The 18891-nt window shown below is 36.4% G+C and overlaps 1 protein-coding gene across 1 annotated transcript in view; it reads right to left on the bottom strand.

Annotated features, from left to right (window-relative positions):
* The window catches only part of LOC139718561 (uncharacterized), a 78830-nt gene extending 60153 nt beyond the window's left edge, over nucleotides 1–18677 (bottom strand). The window contains exon 1 of the mRNA XM_071630026.1: nucleotides 18606–18677. The gene's annotated coding sequence lies outside the window, so the exon portion shown is untranslated. The remainder of the gene's footprint in view (nucleotides 1–18605) is intronic.
* Between the last annotated feature and the right edge of the window lie 214 nt (nucleotides 18678–18891).

The following is an 18891-nucleotide window of genomic DNA, read 5'->3' as shown; positions in this document are numbered from 1 at the left end:
TTTTGGAGCAATGTGAGCTTATCAGTGAAATCTAGCAACATCTCTCTTCACTCAATTTCCAATCAGTAGTCCCTGTTATTTGATAACTGCAATGACTGCTACCCTTTGAATGCAGTTATGAATGGGTTTTGAAGTTCAAACCAAATCAAAGGATGAGTTTAACTTAATATACATTTGGATTGAGTGAATGCAGCAATATTAGTAGAACGCATCAATGAAATTTTGAGGAAAGTTGGACAATCCATTCAAAAGTTATGAATTTTTGAGGTCTCATTGCTGCCATTGCTGGATGAGAAGACTACTATAGCTTGCAATTGCAAATGCGTAGAATGATACAAAGAAAATGTACAAAGAAAATTCAACAAATTTTCACTTTTCTTGCTCATAAACAGCACTTGACTTGCCTCTTTCAGAAGGCAGGGGGAATAATATTACCCTTAACATATATCAGTAACAAGTTGTGGGAACATGTACTTTTTTCAAAAAATTAAATTCTGTGAAATTTTCTCTATATTTTCCTTCGATTGTTCTGAGCATGTAACATTACAAAATGTAGTATAGTCTTCTTATCCAGCGGTGACTATACAGAAACTTCGAAAATTCATAACTTTTGAAGGGATTGTTTGATTTCCTTCAAACTTTCACTGATGTGTTCTACTGATATTGTGGCATTCACACAATCCTCATGTATATTAAGGTAAACTTGTCCTTTCATCATTTCTGGTCTCCTGCTTTTTTTTCTGTTTTTATTTTTTGATTGGCAGAAGAGTGAATGAGTGCATGAGCAGTGACTTTTGGATTTTGTGGAAACTCACATTCTGGCCCCATTTACTGTATAAGCTGTTATTTTCCCGAGGGTTTAATTTTCACGAATCACAGTTGGATCGTGAATTCAACAACACGCAAAAATGACTCCCTTGCGAAAATGTCTATGACCTCATCATTTACGAGAATATCTGCACACGAAAATAACAGCATATACAGTATATAAATGTTTTATTTCATTTGGAACAGTTTTTTTTTTCCTGGTTATGATTAGATGAATCTGAATGCTTCTAAACTTAATCAAATTGCTACCTGTTGATCTCTTACATCGCATGTAGGACAATCACTTGTTTCTCAGACTTTCTACCAAAAGATATGTCCAGATGGCCATTGACCTGGGGAGGAAATGTTGCGTGATGAGAGGAATTTAAGGCAATGCAGGGAAGGAGGAGAGAGAGAGAGAGAGAGAGAGTAAGGGATAGAGAAAGTCATTTCCCCTTCCAATGATAAATGATCACACAAACTCTATTACTCTCATCCATCAACCCCAATATGAAAATTCTACGAATGCCTGCCACTATCCATCACAAAAGCCTTAATCTGAAACAAGGTTAAACACAACAATATCCCACTCTCCCTCTCCCCCATGAGAGTGAGCTGCTTGATTAAAAAAATACTGTAAGAGGTGTTATTTTGGCATACAGATATTTTCTGAGATGAGGTGATCACAGACATTTTTGCAAGATGTTTTCGTAATTTGATACTGAATCTTATCGCAAGTGCACTAATGCCTTGTCCATCCGCAATATTTTTGCATGTTGTTAAATACTTGGCCCAAAAGTAATTTGCAAAATTCACAGAAATTAAACCCTTGCAAAAATAACAACTTTTACAATAATCCAACATCCAGTATTTTATGCTTATCTCTCTTCCTTACTGAAAACGATGAGCAATAATATCAATTAAAAGATTGAAGCTAATTCACACAACATGACAGTTTGGAGCAAATAGATGGAGTGTATATTCTTCATTTAGAAGTTCCAACCAAGAAAGCAAATAAATATGAGGGAAGTAAATGTACCTGTGTCTGTGATTTGGCATTGCAAATATGCCTCAAGCACGCAAAGAAAGAGAAAATCAATCCACGGACTCCCCGAATCTGCTCGCGATGAAATATGAGCTGCTGCGTCAGCAAACAGCCAGTTGCTTCATGACAAATGAGGTGGAAATTGAAGCAATGGTGAAGTGCAATGAGGCAATTTGCTCGTCACAAATACAGACAACTGACAGCATCACTCCCTGTCAACCCAACCCCTCCCCCCTCCTCCCTCTCCTCCTCCCCCCCCCCCCCCTCTGACACGATGTGACATGTCGCTCATTATTCACTCCTGAACTGACAGTTACTTCCATTACACCATCCTAGCTGTCGCCCAAGATGTCATCCAAGATGTCACTTTGCACTCTGACCAAACGCGAGCACTCGAGTCCCATGTGTTCCTTGGGAATGGAGGTTCACTTCAGAAGGACATAGAGACACTGCCTCACTGCACACATTTACCTCCCTTTTTCCTCTCATCGATCCCAAGATTTTTCCTCTGCGCTTGCACCAGAGAACTAAATCTACCGAGTTTGCCACTGGAAGATACTTTCCTTTCAAGATAAAGCTTCTGAAGGAAGAACTTTTCCAGAATCATTACTTGGGCTACAACTTTTTCCAAGTATTTCATATATTTTCATCAAAAAACATGTATTGTGGAGTTAATCAATCATTGTAAACATGCTTTAAGGATTGAATTTGATGAATCTATAAAGATTCATCAGTTTAGCCTAAAACACAGACATAATGATTCTTTCCTCCAAGTAAAATTTAGTGGATGCTTGCCAATTCTAATGCAAGTCTATCATGATTAATATGTACTCTCTAAAAAAAATCAAAGAGTGAATTTAGAGTGAAATTGGAGTGAATTTTGAGTGAAAATGTTCATTTTCACTCGTTTTAGAGTGACCTCAGGGATCACTCCAAAACCTGAGTGATCCTTGAGGTCACTCCAAAATGAGTAAAATGAACATTTTCACTCAAAATTCACTCTAATTTCACCCTAAATTCACTCTTTTTTGTATTTACTCCTTTAAGAGTGAATATTTTCACTCAATTGTTTTTAGAGAGTATTAAACATTTCTAACTAGATTTTAACACTCTAAACACCTTGTCCCTTTTGATATCATTGGCACAAGTCCCACTCAATACCAAACTTTTGATCCGGAATATTCACTTGGTTCAGTCATCTGGCTTTCTGTTTGATTACTTATATGACATATTGATTCTGTGTGGAAACCCAACAAAGCAATCCAAACTTTAAAGTCTAAGCATCTTCTTTCATTTACATTCACTTCTCAACAAATAATAACATTCTGTTTAATGTTACACTCATTTTTAAAACAAGTAAGTGAAATAGTGTATTGTTTTTCTAATACGTACTACAAGTATTTTTCTTTTCTAACACATCCATCCATGATTGTAATCCATTACATGTGCCTGTTCTTGCACCTCATTATCATACATCTTTCCCTTTTTCAGTGTAACACTTCCTTTTTGTTACAACTTGTCAGCGCTTAGAAACCTAGCTTGCATATAGTGCTCTAGATGAGTGATATATTATAGGGCAAGTCCAAGATAACACGCGCGTTACGTATGGGACATTCAGAGACTTTTATGACCTGAAAAATAGTGTTAATGGCCTTTGATCATATTGAACTTTATCATGGTGATTGATATCTAGGAGAAGTATAATCATGTAAAAAATTGAGAAAAATGACCTTCACAATTACATTCTAGAAGAGAAAATATGTGCCGTTACGTATGGGACCAGAAAAATTATGTTTTTTTGAACATTTTTTTCAACCTCAAAACTCTCTGAAAGTATTTCATTCTACAACTTGTAACTCACTGTGATGAAAGTCACGACACTCAAGATTATCACAGGTAAGTTTCATGTCATTAGGCAAAAAGCTCTAATTACAGGTTCTAATTAAAGACAGACATGACGCGTTTCGTATGGGACAGTTACGTATGGGACACTTTGTCCCCCATTCATTTAGTGTGTGGAGAACCATGTTTATAGGTATTTTGCATAATTATTGAAATAAAATCAGTTGAAACTACTCAAATACTGATCCAGATTGTCAAGGAAACAATATTCCCCAAATATTCACCATCATCTGCCATATTCAATTAAATTTCCATATTTTTATGACCAACCTGAGTATGCATGCCCTTTGTCCCCCATTCGTTTAGTGTGTGGAGAACCATGTTTATGGGTATTTTGCGAAATAATTTTGCAAAATACCCATAAACAAATTTTTGCATAATTATTGAGGTGGAATCACTTGAAATTACTCAAATACTGATCCAGATTGTCAAGGAAACAATATGCCCCAAATATTTACCATCATAATCACATTCAATCATATTCTGTATTTTTTATGACCAACCTGAGTATGTATGCCCTATTTTTATCAGGATAGTTACTACTAAAAAATTGAATAGTTTAAAGTGTTTACTTCCATTGATGAAGGGCAGTTTGCCATTTAGTTTCAATAAAAAACAACTTGACACAAGAAATATTAATTTAAATAGATCTTAAGCAATACCTGCTGTGTGGAATTCCAGTAATCGAATAGATGTATGATGTCTGTCTAGCAGTCAGGTCATTGATTTGAGTCACACCTCAGTATGTTACATATACCCATGAATTTTGTTGTGGCTACTATTGAAAACTGAATAAGGACAATTTGTGTATCACTTGTAATAAAAAAAAAAAATCATTTTACTTTATTTTTTTTTGTTGATATCGCAACCATTTCAAATTGGATCTCCATCAAATTAACTTTGAATTCTTCTAGTCTTAGAATTGTATGCTCTTTAGTAATTCATATTATTGGTTTCCAGTCATCTCATAAAATGTTGAAAACTGAATCCCCATTTCTACAAAAACTATACCATCCCTTTAATGCTGATTTTCATTGTGTATTTTGCTATCTTCCCCTCCCCCTTTCTGAAAATTGTTCAGTCAAGTGCATGTATTGTTTCAAGTGTCTATAACTCAAAAAGTAGCTACAAAGTTGGGATGCTTTCTTCAGGATGATTGACGTTTTGTTTACTGAGAGACCTTCCCAGCTAGCTACATGCATTCACATGCAATATATATGATGACGTCCCATACGTAACGCATTTTTCCCATACGTAACATTATTTCAATGCCTAATAAAAAATATTTCTTTTACTGTTTTTTCTTTTTTCTATGGTATCTAGTTTCTTTAAACAATAAATTAGAACTTTCCAAAAGGGCATTCAAATAACCTTAGCAATTTCAGAAAAAACCTTAAAAAATGACCTCATTTTGTTACGTATGGGACATCTCATGATTGGACACGAGGTAATTTGCATAATCATTTGCATAATCCCTAAATTTTCTTACCAAGTTAAACTACTTGATGAACTTCTTATGTCCACATATTAATCAAATATCATTTGCTTTCCTTTGAATAAATATGAATTTTTATAAATGTCCCATACGTAACGCTGTGTTTTACATTTATGCAAATGAAGCCCTTGAAATTTGCATAAATTTACATAATATCATTTTTTCCTCCATGGAAATCAAAACTTCAACTCATAAGCTTCAAAATGACACCAAATATGTCAATATTGAGCAAAGATGAAATTTTGCCTTCTGAGGGGACCTTATCTTGGACTTGCCCTATAATATTATGCAAATTAGTTCAATTATTATAATGTAGGAGAGTTTCTGAATTTGACTAATAGCCATGACAACAAAATTTTTACTGATAATCTTCTCTAGTGTTACTGTCACAATATTTCACAATAATCTGTATTTCCCGTTTGGTAAATAAGACATTTTTTTGTTTGTCTACTCTGTCGAGATGATTTTGTATTTGATTTCAGTATTTGTTATTGACAAAGAGCAGTTTGATGTTTTTCATCTTTATCTTAGCGCTGAAAAAGGGTTGGAAATGCATTTTCATGTTATCTATATTGTCTATATGACCCAGCAGCATTAAAAGGAAAAGTCCCAGCAACAGAGATTTGGGAGAAAGCTTTCCATATTATCATTTAGAGAAAAAAACATATATACATGGACCATATATATATTTTTTTCTCCAAATAATATCTATTTGTTTCTCAATATACAGCATTCTTTTAAGTATCACATTTGTGTGTACATGACAATGAATGGATTTTGTTTGGCTTTATTAAATACATCAACATTTTGATATGCACTGAATGTGTATAGAGAACTTATAATGGAAAGGCATGTAAGACAGCATAGCTGAAAGTGTATTACAAAGATGCTAATGATATGCCAGTGTCGTCCCTATACATGATATAAAAGCCTACCTACATCAATGGTGAGTGCACATCTTTTCATCATTCAATGACTACTGTAAAACATGATATATTCGCGGCCTGAATTTTTCGCAAATTTGAGCCGACGGCCTTTTTTGCGGCATGAAATTTTCGCGAACTGCCACTGGCATTCAATGCATATAGTGTAGACAAGAACTTTCACGTGCATTTTAATTTTGCGAATCTTGGCGCTCGCGAAATTTGCGAAATTAAAATGCACGCAAAAATTCCTTGTTTTACAGTATCTAATGGCAGGCTATTCAATGCGAAACCATCCGTAGAAAAATCTGGGAAAGAGGTGTTGATGATCAGAGTACAGGTCAGGGACTGGCTGGCCAGGTCAGTGGAATGTCCATATAAACACATTTCTACCTATAGTCTGGGTCACTCGCCTCTTGGGAGAGAGCGAGAAAAAAAAAATCTTGTTTCCCCCTGAACGCTGCTAGGCAGTGATGTTAAATTCACCAGTCATGACGGCAGACAAATTCATCCACGTAGAAAGAGCTGCAATAGCCAGACGCATATGAGATGGCAAGAATCTAAAGATGATATACCATCAGTGTGTACACGAATATACACTGAGGCAAGCTACAAAAAAAAAAGAGAAAAAAATTACTGGCGAGTTAGAGGCTGGATAATCTAATAGGAGAGAGATTACCGCCCACATAATCTGCTTAATATCATATTGGATTGAACAGCTCAAGATCTAGGCATGTTTCTCTCTGTATGTAACTTGTAGTAGTAGCAGTAGTATTATATTTCAGGGGCCATCAACCTTTCCATTCCCAAGAAAAAAAAAATCACTTGATATATAAGGGAAATTCCGCAGATTATATTTCAGATGAGACCAAAAGAGTAAAATTAAAGGAATAGAGGTGGGAACAGCACAAATGTATAAAAAAATTGACATTATTTTCCTCAAAATTTTCCTTAAACTTTTACTGATGTGTTCTACTAATATTGCTGCCTTCAATCAATCTACCTATACATTTGGGTTTTGGTTTCCTATAAGCAAGTATCAGGAACAGCATTATAGTATTATTGGTAACATGCATACCTGAAATAGGACCAAGCTTGGATAAATGCATCAGAGTAATGCTTCTAGGGACCATTATGGTTGAAAAAAGAGGACACATGGAACTTGCAAGCCTGTTTTGCAAGTTCAATTAGATACTAATAGTTATAGATTTTACATGAAACCAAAATGTTGTGTTGTAACTATGGGTGCATTATGTTTGGTTGTATCCCTCTGTTCTATAAGTCTGCAATTTCAACAAATTGCTAAACCTGATTCTCAGCATACCCTATTTGGCTTAGTTTGGTTTGGATTTGTTATATGTCTATATTTCTTTTCTGCCAAATACAGTGATTAATTCATACAAAGTATGTAAAGATATAAAAGATACAAATCAATATTCCAGTTGTTTGTAGCAATACTGTCTATAATAACGTTATAACATGAAAACAGTGACATCGCATTGCATAGTATAATCATACGTATTCAAGGGAATATATAACATGAAGACAGCTGTCATCATTTATAAGTACGGCTTCTTTTTTGCCAAGATTCAAGATTCAAATTAATTTTGATTTCCATCAAATAAAAAGAGAAATTATATACAATGTATAAGCACAAGCTTGACTTGGATAGGGCTCTATCATATACAGTTACATTTAAATATCATTTCTATACATTCATGCACCATCATCATATTGTGAAATATTGTAATAATAGATTTTCTTTTGATTGAATGAAGTGGAGCCAATGAAAGACACCATCAATATCAATATCATTATATGTAAAAAAGAAAAATGTAATATTTTGAAGAGATAATGGCCATTAACAACATCAGAATGATTTCAAGTATAAGATGCTAACTTTGCAATCTTACAAATTTCACTTGTAGAGGGAGAAAAATTGAAGAAATTTCACACACTTCAACTTTCACCCCTCTGATTAATATTCTCTTGCTTTCAAGATGCTAACTCCTATCATAGTTAGATTATACAGTCCCCATCAGTGATGGTATGTAACCCTACAAAATTCTGAATCGTATGTATGTACAGCATCTCTAGTGTCACCGATCAATACAGTTGATCGATGGAGCTATCTCCCATCCCCCATGTGTGCACATGGAGCTATCTCCCATCCCCCATGTGTGCAGTGAGTGAGGCAACTCACCACAGAGCTTTCCTGAAACCAGATACCAATGAATAGCATAATGTTTCTTCTCATGGCGCGATTGATGGCCAAGAATTTCTATGCTGTCCAGCCTGTCCTGGATGCGATCCCGCAAATTATGTACATACAGTACAGCGCCCATATGCCATCGAGATGTGGCTAACCACAGGAGACCTCAAGGACAACTGCTAATGGAATAGATGTATTTTTGTTTCTCAAGGACATGGACCAGGAGCGTATAGGATAACAACCCCATGCTGAGGTATAGGAAGTCCCCAAGAAAGGGAATAGACATTTGACTTAACCTGGTAGAAGTATGAGACCCATTTCATATTTATCCAATGGTGGCCTAGTGATGCTCCATACAGATGTATGACAATATTAGACAAATAATGAATGTTTATGAGTGCAATGGACAGAATATTTCATGAGGTGAAAGATGAAATGATCCATTCAATGAGGCGCAGCCGAGTTGAATGGATCAAACATTTCATCTTTGACCGCATGAAATATTCTGTCCATTGCACGAATGAAAAACATTTATTTATATTAAATTTGTTTTATATAATGCCTAAAATAGATCACTTGTCACTTGATGTTTTATTAATTTAGAAACAAGAGAAAATCTGAGATTGCGAGAGTGCTCACTGAGCTCTTGACACTAGCGCGCTGTCACATACACACACTGCAAACGCAAGCGTTTTACACACGTAGTGTGCAGGGCTGCGGCTCTAGCTCAGCGAGCGTGCAATGGAGCAAATCGTATGGATCCAAAATTGCACGGTAAAGGGAGCCACAATTGCACGGATGACGACGTCATAGTGAAATGGGCTGAATGATCAATGTCAAACAACCAATCAAATGACAAGGATATCTTCAGGCGTTATATAATACATTACGGTCTAAATGAGTGCTGGTGGGTGATTGGTCAAATATATATGTTAATATGATTCAAGATTTTGACTGGCTGCCCACATGGCTGAAATAAAATAATGTATTTACGTAGACCAGTGACTAGCATGACATTTACTGCTTTGTCTATCATTGTAAAATAACACTTGACCGTTCCCTGGGAGATTTATATTTTCCTCTTGAGACAGCATCTTTCCTCAGCACTGCATGCTTTGGGGAAATATAATCTCTTGTCAAGTGTTAGGTATATCACACCTCTAACAAGGCAATATTTTGTATTATGTGGCTTAGCGGTCAATATTTCTCAGTTCTTCCTTCCACTTTCATTCAATACTGTAAAACGAGGAATGTTCGCATGCATTTTAATTTTGCGAATTATGCAAGAGCTGAGTTTCGCGAAATTAAAATGCACGCTAAAGATCTTGTCTACACTATATGCATTGAATATCAAGAGGCAACTCACAAAAATTTCATGTTGCGAATAAGGCCGTCGGCCCCCATTCACGAAAATTTCATGCCGCGATAATATCGTGTTTTACAGTTTAATGACATGATCTAACTATCAAGTACTTCCATCATCATATGAACACAAAGTGCACTCATTGCCCATTTATGTTTGGCTGAGTTGCTAAATAGCAGAGACTATGGTGGTAAAAATATTTTCCTGAAAAAAGTCTTGAAGTAACTTTCACTTTGACAGCGCGATGTAGTTAAAATACGACAAATTATACTGGGAAAAAAAAGAGCCATTAAGAACATTTCAATTAAAAAAACAACAACCTACCCCAAGATGTTGATTCAAATAACTTCAAGCAACCTACATTCCTCATAAAACAGGGAAAACAAGTTTTCTAGATATTGAACAGCAAATGTTCACTGAAGGAATAGTTGCCTGATACGTCGCAAGAGGAAAATAGTGCATTCAAACATTTTTTCCCCTCAAACTTTGTGAAGATATTTTTTCACTTTTTTCCTCAAGAATGTAGGATGATTTTTACTTCACTGGAGTCACAGAGAAAATGAAAAATATACAGCATTTCAGGAAAAGTGAAATCCAACACAGGGGAAACATATTCTTTCAGAGAGTAAGCCATGATGAAAACATTGCTTAGTGAAGCAGTCATACACGAGCTTGCTTTAACTTTCAACGACATTCTGCCGGCTCTCAGTTATAGAGCCGTGTACAGTAAGTCCTGCAAGTAAGTGATGCCAAAGCAAAAGATGCAAGAACGAAGCTTTAATCCTTTTCATCACTCTGTGCAGCATGCTATTTTAAGCTTAAGTTACTTTCATATTTCTTCTCTTTTAAACAGAGACAATCTTCATCATTGTCTTTCCTCCCAGCAAAATACCTATTCCACTGTGAGTAATGCGCTACAGAGGGTGTCTTACGATCATCCATGAGTCCTTACTAATCAGATTTGATTTTCTTGCACAGTTCAAAGCTAGACAGAAGATGAGATATAGAAGTTTCCAGGAAATATCATACTTTCTCAATGCTTCCCCTGGCAAAGAAACTTTTCCTTGCAAACACATTTAATTTGATTTCATCTTCTACTTCAGATATTGTGATGATGTGCTGTCATATAACATTATGGTTAGAACTGAATAGTCTAAGATAATGTATGGCTGCGTGGTAGTTCTGCAAAATGCACTCAGACTTGTCATTTCTTTTGTTTTATGAGCAAACTGGTTATTATTTATCTTTTTTCCTCATTCCATGAAAACATCCTGTTATTCCATGGGGGAGAAAGCTGCAGCGCTAAAATGTCAGACTTTGTAAGGCTGTCGGCAAACACAGAGCACAGGTGCTGATTTACATGCACATGATCAAATTTGCACGTTTTGGGAGCATTGAAATGAAGAGCGGAATGTGATTATGCACCGTGGAATGAACGGGAGGGTTAGCTGAGTCGACAGACAGCGACCTGGTGTGTCTCTACTGTGGCGGTATATAGGGAGGCAGCGGGCAGACTCAAAGGAAACAGGCATTCCTTGCATCTTGCCTTAACCCTTCAACTTCAGGAACTATAGGTGGGGCCAGCACAAGGTGGAAGACTCTTGGTGGAAACAAGTTAACTTCAAAATGCCGTCGCTTCATAGAGACTTGGCTATTATGCGGTAACACTTCTTTGACAGGACAATATTCCAGTCACATTTCAAAAGCACATTATTTTAATCCTTTTTGACTGTGATGAGACCCCAACTAGAATTATTAAGACAGAGGACTTAATAAGATTGTCACTTTGTTCTGGAATGTTAAGATCTTTGCAGATGTGACACAACATGAAAGTTTATGATGATGAACAATAAATATATGCTCATGTAGAGATAATGGTTGTTTGCTTAATTGTAAACTAACTTGGAAGGATGGAGGGGGGGGGGGGAGCCAAAAGCATGGGATTCCTGACAGAGTGTATCCAGAGCTGAACTGTACTGGTACTGTTTATCCCTTTAAACAAAATGTAAGTGATTCCTTGAGAGGTCTACATACTTCTAGTGGAGAAAAAGAGGAAATGGGTATAGGTCATTAGAGAAGTTAGAAGAATTTTCCTTATTTTGTTCCTGCTTTCTCCTCTTTGGATCATTGATACATCTTAAATCTCAAAGATGGGTCAATTGTTCTCTCTCTCTCTCTCTCTCTCTCTCTCTCTCTCCCTCTGTATGCTTGCCATAAGAAAGTTCACCCTGGCCCCAATTGATAACCACATCATATTTCAATCTATCCCCTTTTATATATCAGTTGGCATACCTGGTGGTAATAACGTATCTTTATTTTTTCTTTGACACAAAGCACAACTGTAAACAAAAAGTAGTAACATCTTCTAGTTAGCATGGCAATAAGCACCATGCATTTTTGGTAACCTGCTATACGGTAAGATTTTGATTGTAGATTGAAACATTTTTTTTTTGGTCACACATAGGTTAAGGTGGCAAATTTCCACCATGGTAAACAGATACATCTGGTAGAAGTTTGCTGCAAGATGGTTTTAGTGTGAAGACGATTTTCCAGGTGGCTTCAGGATAAAATTTGCCTCCCGGTCCTCAGAGATGAAGTCACATCCAGCAGAAGCTGGCTGCATGCAATGAGCAGTCAGTCCCTTACGTGCAACAGGAGCTTGTTAACACACTTTACAAGGCAGAGTAGGATGATGAACAGGATCATCACCTGCCCCGACAGGTCGACGTGTCGAAGAAAAGGTCATGCAGCCTAAACCTCCGGGCATTCCTCGACAGAAAGAAGATAATGGTTAACTGATGAGCTTTCAACAGCTGAGAATGTGCAGTTACCTGCCATCCTTTGTCTGAGACACTAAAATAAAAAAGGAATCATGCCATTCCATGTCCCGACTTTTTATTATCTGCATGACACAGTCATTTATCACAAAAATAACATTATAGGTTACATATAATAATGCAATATATCTAAATGGATGATTGAAAAGGTATAACTCTCGTCAGAAAGAGAGAAAACAAATATGAAAATATAATTGGAGCTGGAAAGAAAAGAATATATACAGTTGAACCTCTCTTATCCGGCCTCCCTTTATCCTCCGGATCTCTCTATTATACGGACGCAATCTCGCCGTGATTTAAAAAAAAAATAATAATTACGGGAGGAAAGGGGGATTCCCAACTCCTTGAGAACTACACAAACACACATGAATTACATATACGTACTTGATACATTTCTTAATAATTATTTAGGTAAATCATCCCAAGAATTTATGAAAGAAAATGATTTCATTCTTGCAAACACGAACCTCTATTTTGGGGTCTGTTACTGAGTGTAACAATGAAAAGGTTGCAGTATACACATTACTACATGGGGTACTACAATGGGCTACATCAGTGCATGTGTATGTATATGTCATAAAGCATTGAGTCTTCCCTTTTCCGGCCAAATCCCTTATCCGGATGAGCCCCGGTCCCGACTTGTCCGGATACGAGAGATTCAACTGTATAAGATATGTAAGTGGTTTGCAGCAAGACTTTTTTGTTGTTGCAATGACTCATCTTCTGAAGATATTAAAATGACTGCTTCTCAGTACCGGCAGTTAAAAGCATACCCACAGTACTATACAGGCAGCAGTTATGAAGAAGTCTTACATTTTATATTTATCTAAAGAAAATATGAAATTCCCTACTGTAAAAGTGGAAATTTTCGCGGTGTTCAAATTTTCGCGCATTTCGCGCAACCAGAAACTAGCGCAAAAATAAAAGCACGCGAATATTTTTGCTTGCCATATGTGCCTGTGCGTGATGTCTTGATTCCGCGGAATAAAAAACACGCAAAACTCTTCCAACCCGGCCAAGCGCGAAAAATTAGTCACGCGAAAATATCCACTTTGACAGTACTTCATGCTTTCTTCTTTTTTTAAGGAGATTTTTTTCCAACAGAATGAATGCTAGAAACCTGTTCAAATGTTTCTCAAATGGGACTTTGTCATTACATTTAGATATGTGAATAAATAAGAAATTTCCACTTTCTACTGCCATCTTAGATAGTTCTGAGACTGTCTTTTTAAACAGGTGAATGCCAGAAACCTGTTTGACAGAATGTCTTTCAAACAGGGCTTAATCATCAGTATTCATCAGTATTGGTGGATCTGATGATCCAACCTTCCAAAAGGAACACAGGGTGAGAAACACAGTAAGATCACCTTCTATCATATATCATTCATGATGGTTTGGTACTAGGAAATGATTAGATGTCATAATGTGGTCACAAGCAAAATGGCTAAACAGTTGTACCATCCATTCCATTCACATTTACCATTCAGTGGGAACCATATCTCTTTTATGGAAAAATATTACTGCAGTGGTTACAGAGGCAACTGCTAAATATTTGTCCTCTCTACCTCAGCATGCTTTTTGTGTACTCATGCTATATCTAATACCAGAAACTTTTATCAAATCAACAAAATCTGCTCAGCGCTTTCTTGACAATTTTTGTTTTTGCTTCTCTTGTTATGTATATTAGCTTGTATAAAATGTATTTAAGCATTCTACATTTTGCTATGAAAGTGTGATCTTTAACAAAGGAGTTATTGCACATAACTCAAGAGTCATAACAGGGAACAGGTGTATGTATAAAACAGGCTAACTTCTTTCCCTGAAAAACCAAAGAATATCTAAAAGCTGCACATTACACAAGTAAATATTCCCTTAGTGAGATATTAAAGTAATCACCCAGTTAAATGAGACTTGGGACTTCCCTTAATAGTATTTCAAGCTCTATGATAGAGAAGATGCTGCAATATTCATTCCCTTAGTTGTGACCATTTTAAAGTCCTCCACGGACATTTGATTTGTCCTTTAGATTTGGTTATGATACGTTTTCAATTTGTTAATGTTGTCATATCTCATAGCTAATTTGACTATGAACAATAGTTGTTTAAAAGACATTTATAAGAAATTAGAAGTCTAGTACCATGACTTGTGCTTGTCGAAAAGAAGATTAAATACTTGTTTCAGCCAAACTACCAAGGATCATCAAGATTAATGCTTAACCTTTAAAAAGCTTTCAGCATTGCAAGGGGACTCATTTCCTTCACACCACTGTGAGAAGCATGATCGGGGAGCACCCGTCATGGTAGTCCATTATACATGATGATCCTCACATTAATGAATCATGAAACAGATCCACGTCACTCTGCGGAAATGGCTCATCCTTCTGGTACAGCTCTAAATGGAGACTATACAACCCCGTGTGGCTATCACCTCCGAGACTTAGGATGCGATAACGAAACGAGCTCATCAAGACGAATTGGCGGCTCTGGGGCATGAAGTGAAGAGGACAACGACATTTATCTCTTATAAATGATCTCAAAATGAAAGTACATGATAGACTCTTGTAGGAGAGTGAGCATTTAGGAAATTGTGTGCAGTGAATCCATGCAAATTTTATGAATGAAGTGAGTATTTCATTAAAATTTTCATTTGAATACGTTGTGAGTTAATCATATCTGTCAAAACTGATACAGATCAGAACAGGTATATTTGGTTCAGGGCTTTCTGAGGGTACTGTAAGCTTTTGTTACATACATCCAGTTGCACACAGTCCACAAAGTGGAGACATGCCCCATTTCCTCAAATTTATTGGACATGAAAATTGTATCATCCACAGTGAATATTCATATATGCAAGTAACACAATAATATATTTTTAAACATGTTTTTAATTTCATTAATTATGAACCCCAATAATATCCAGAAGGTAATAACTTATTTCAACAACAACATGCTAGTATGACAAATGCGTAGCATTGTTGCAAATCTTTACAAGTAATGCAAACAAAATAGAATAGAAAGTTCTTGGAATGAATGGAAAAAGGACCATAATGTATGATGTAGCTTTGTTATGCTATTGCAAGTTACTTTCTCTGTATTAATCTATATGTCATAAAACTTTTTGAATGTTTAATTTTGATGAATACACATAGTTTATTTCTTTCCTGTCTTTGTGGTTTGTTTAGTAGAATTATAGCTCTTTAGGAATATCTCAAGATCATTTATTTTTGCAATGATTACATTAAAAAATTATTAATATCAAGACAAAACACACACTCATATGCATCCAAAGCATGACAAAGTCTGTAACATTAATACCAGTCAACCTTCACTTTCCAGAAACACCTCATGTAAAGCTCACTACTGACTAGTACAAATGATGTAGTGGTACTGTTCCAAAACCTGTCACATGAAATGCACCTGCTAATTAGGTTGATCAATTTTGACATTATCCCCTGAATGTCAACATTGGCTTTACGGCTCATGGCTTTCCAGATAAATGACACAGATATCTGATTTAAATGCATGGAAAAGGCTTTGCTTTGTGCACAAAATGTAAAAATGCTGTACAGACCAGAAAATATTGACACTAAAAAGGAAGTTTCCCCAAATACATAAAAAATGTGGACTGAGTGACTTACAAATATCGATAGAACTCATCAGGGAAAGTTTGAGGAAAATTATAAAATCTGTTCACAAGTTTTAAATCCTAAAAGTTTTGGTGTTACCTTACAGATGAAGTAAACATTTATCTTTATAAATAGTACAAACTCCTCTGACTTGCTACAGACATATTGTTCAGGGTAGTATTTCTCCCCCTGGCTTTTGAATAAAGGTACAAATCAATTGCTCTTTCATATACTAGGGAAAATGCAATTGGCAAAATTCTCTTTATTATCTTTCTAACGTTGTTCTGCGGTGACATCTTGAACTTTAATAAACAAGAGCCTACGGGTAATACTGGCATACTCACCACCCCCATCCCCATCACACACACACACACACACACACACACCAACACGCATACATGCCAGGACCGAGGCTGGTAGTAAGAGGATTAATGTAACCATGATTGGGTGGATTTTCCATTATCTTGGACCAGTGTCTTTGAGATGTCAACACCGGCTTCCCTCCAGCGCCCATGTGTGCCGATCGGCGAGGGGGAGGGAGAAATGGCACGAGATAATTGCTCCAATGTTCCCTCCTAGTGAAGGCTGTCGGAACTCATCCTCCCTAGCTTTACTCGTGTGCATCCAGGCATCTTCCTTTCCAGATGCATTTAGGTGTGGGCATTTCCCCGTGTCTCATAGCAGGATATTTGGCAGGTATGCCATCTTTGGTAGATTGTGATGCGGCCTGCTTCTACTACTAAACAGTAACCACTAAGAACGCTGTCAAAGAGAACACTACTCAGCAATATCAATTCACCTGCATCATAGGATACTAAGCTGTAAATATCTAAACTATCAAGACAAAAACAAAACCTTTTTTATCTAAATAAGCACTCCTTTAAAGATATCTGTTTTCCCTTCTAAACATCTACTGTCATCACATCAAACACACAGCTTTCTTTTGACAGCTATTGGAAATGCAGCTCTGACATTTCTAGTGTAGTATCAGCTGCAATCTCTGAATATTACTCACTGGGGGAAGCTAAAATCATGGCGCAATCACATACACACAAATACAGCATTAGATTTCTACAAGGTCTGCCAAGGAACAAAAAAAAAAAGAAACCCACTTAAAATGCAGTCAAACCACTGCTTCTCAAAGGTCAAGGATAGTTCACATACAAATGACAATCTGCGTTGTTCATTTTCTATTGAATTATACAATAGAGCAAATTCAATTACTGCACAATTACACATCCCAGAACTTTCAGCATCAAATTCTCAAAAGGTTTTGCCCACATGGCAAGATCCTTTTCTCTCTCAGATGTCTATTCTGGCTTTAAAGGTGACCCCAACTGAAATGTTGAAAGTATTTATTTATTTTGTTATCATAGAGTACTGCTTCAATCATGAGGATATTTAGAACTGGAATCATACTGCACATTGAAGGAACTGCCTCATCTATGAGCCTCTCCACAATGAAGGGACCTATCCATGGTTTTTGTGTTCATTCTCAAGAGGAAATTATACTCTCTAAAAAAATCGAGTGAAAATATTCACTCTTAAAGGAGTGAATTAAAAAAAGAGTGAATTTAGAGTGAAATTGGAGTGAATTTTGAGTGAAAATGTTTATTTTCACTCATTTTGGAGTGACCTCAAGGATCACTTGAAGATTTTGGAGTGATCCCTGAGGTCACTCTAAAACGAGTGAAAATGAACATTTTCACTCAAAATTCACTCCAATTTCACTCTAAATTCACTCTTTTTTTAATTCACTCCTTTAAGAGTGAATATTTTCACTCGATTTTTTAAAGAGAGTAGCTATCAAAGGCTATGAAGGCTGTAAACCAATGGAAAGAGCATGACTATCCCTTTCTACTGAAAAATAGTGGAATGTGCACGCCACTTTCTTTTTCTCTGTCGAGGTAGGTCATAACGTGAAACTCTATTAGTGAGGGAATGATTGATGTAGTTCATTCAAATTACTTCCAGCAAAATATGAACAGAATAATGGTGTTACATATACAAACATCAAATCATCAAATCTGTTTGGTATACACTAACATCAAATCCAAACTTTCAGTGGTAAAATTTTGATAATCCCCACAGGCTTATGTTTGTTTATATGTGGGAAGCTACAACACGAGGACATTGTCAAAATGAATCATGAACTTCAGTTCAACACATGACAGGCAGCACAAGACTACACATCACCTAACTAGAAGTATGCCTATCCTGGTTTGATTAATCAATGAACACAGACTGTTTCAAGTTTGGGATATAATTATCTTACTGGTAATGACAATTCACTAACACCAGCAGTAGCACAGAACTTTGAAATCTTGGAGTCGCATACTGTCAAATGCTACAACTCTTTGCTTTTCATCAGTAGGATGAACATATGAAGGACTCACCTAGTTCTCATGGATTGTGGTCACTGCAAAAGTTGACCGCTCTGCTATTCTTGCCTCCTACCCGACCACATCGGGGGGGGGGGGGGGGGGGGGGGGGGCACAAGTCCAAACTGCAGAGAAAAAATAGAAATTTGCACTGTCATATCACATGAGATCCAATGAATGAAAAAGAAGAGAATGTGTGACATTCACATGTAGAATATGCACATTAGATTATAATAGTGTTAGATAATTGGTTCTTGTTTGTATTTGAGTGCCTTATTGATTTATCACATCCAAAACAAGA

This window comes from Diadema antillarum, unplaced genomic scaffold (assembly GCF_040938485.1).
Source record: "Diadema antillarum isolate AM-2024a unplaced genomic scaffold, OU_Dant_1.0 scf00000097, whole genome shotgun sequence".
NCBI classification, from domain to species: domain Eukaryota; kingdom Metazoa; phylum Echinodermata; class Echinoidea; order Diadematoida; family Diadematidae; genus Diadema; species Diadema antillarum.
This window is presented reverse-complemented; position numbering and strand designations above follow the sequence as displayed.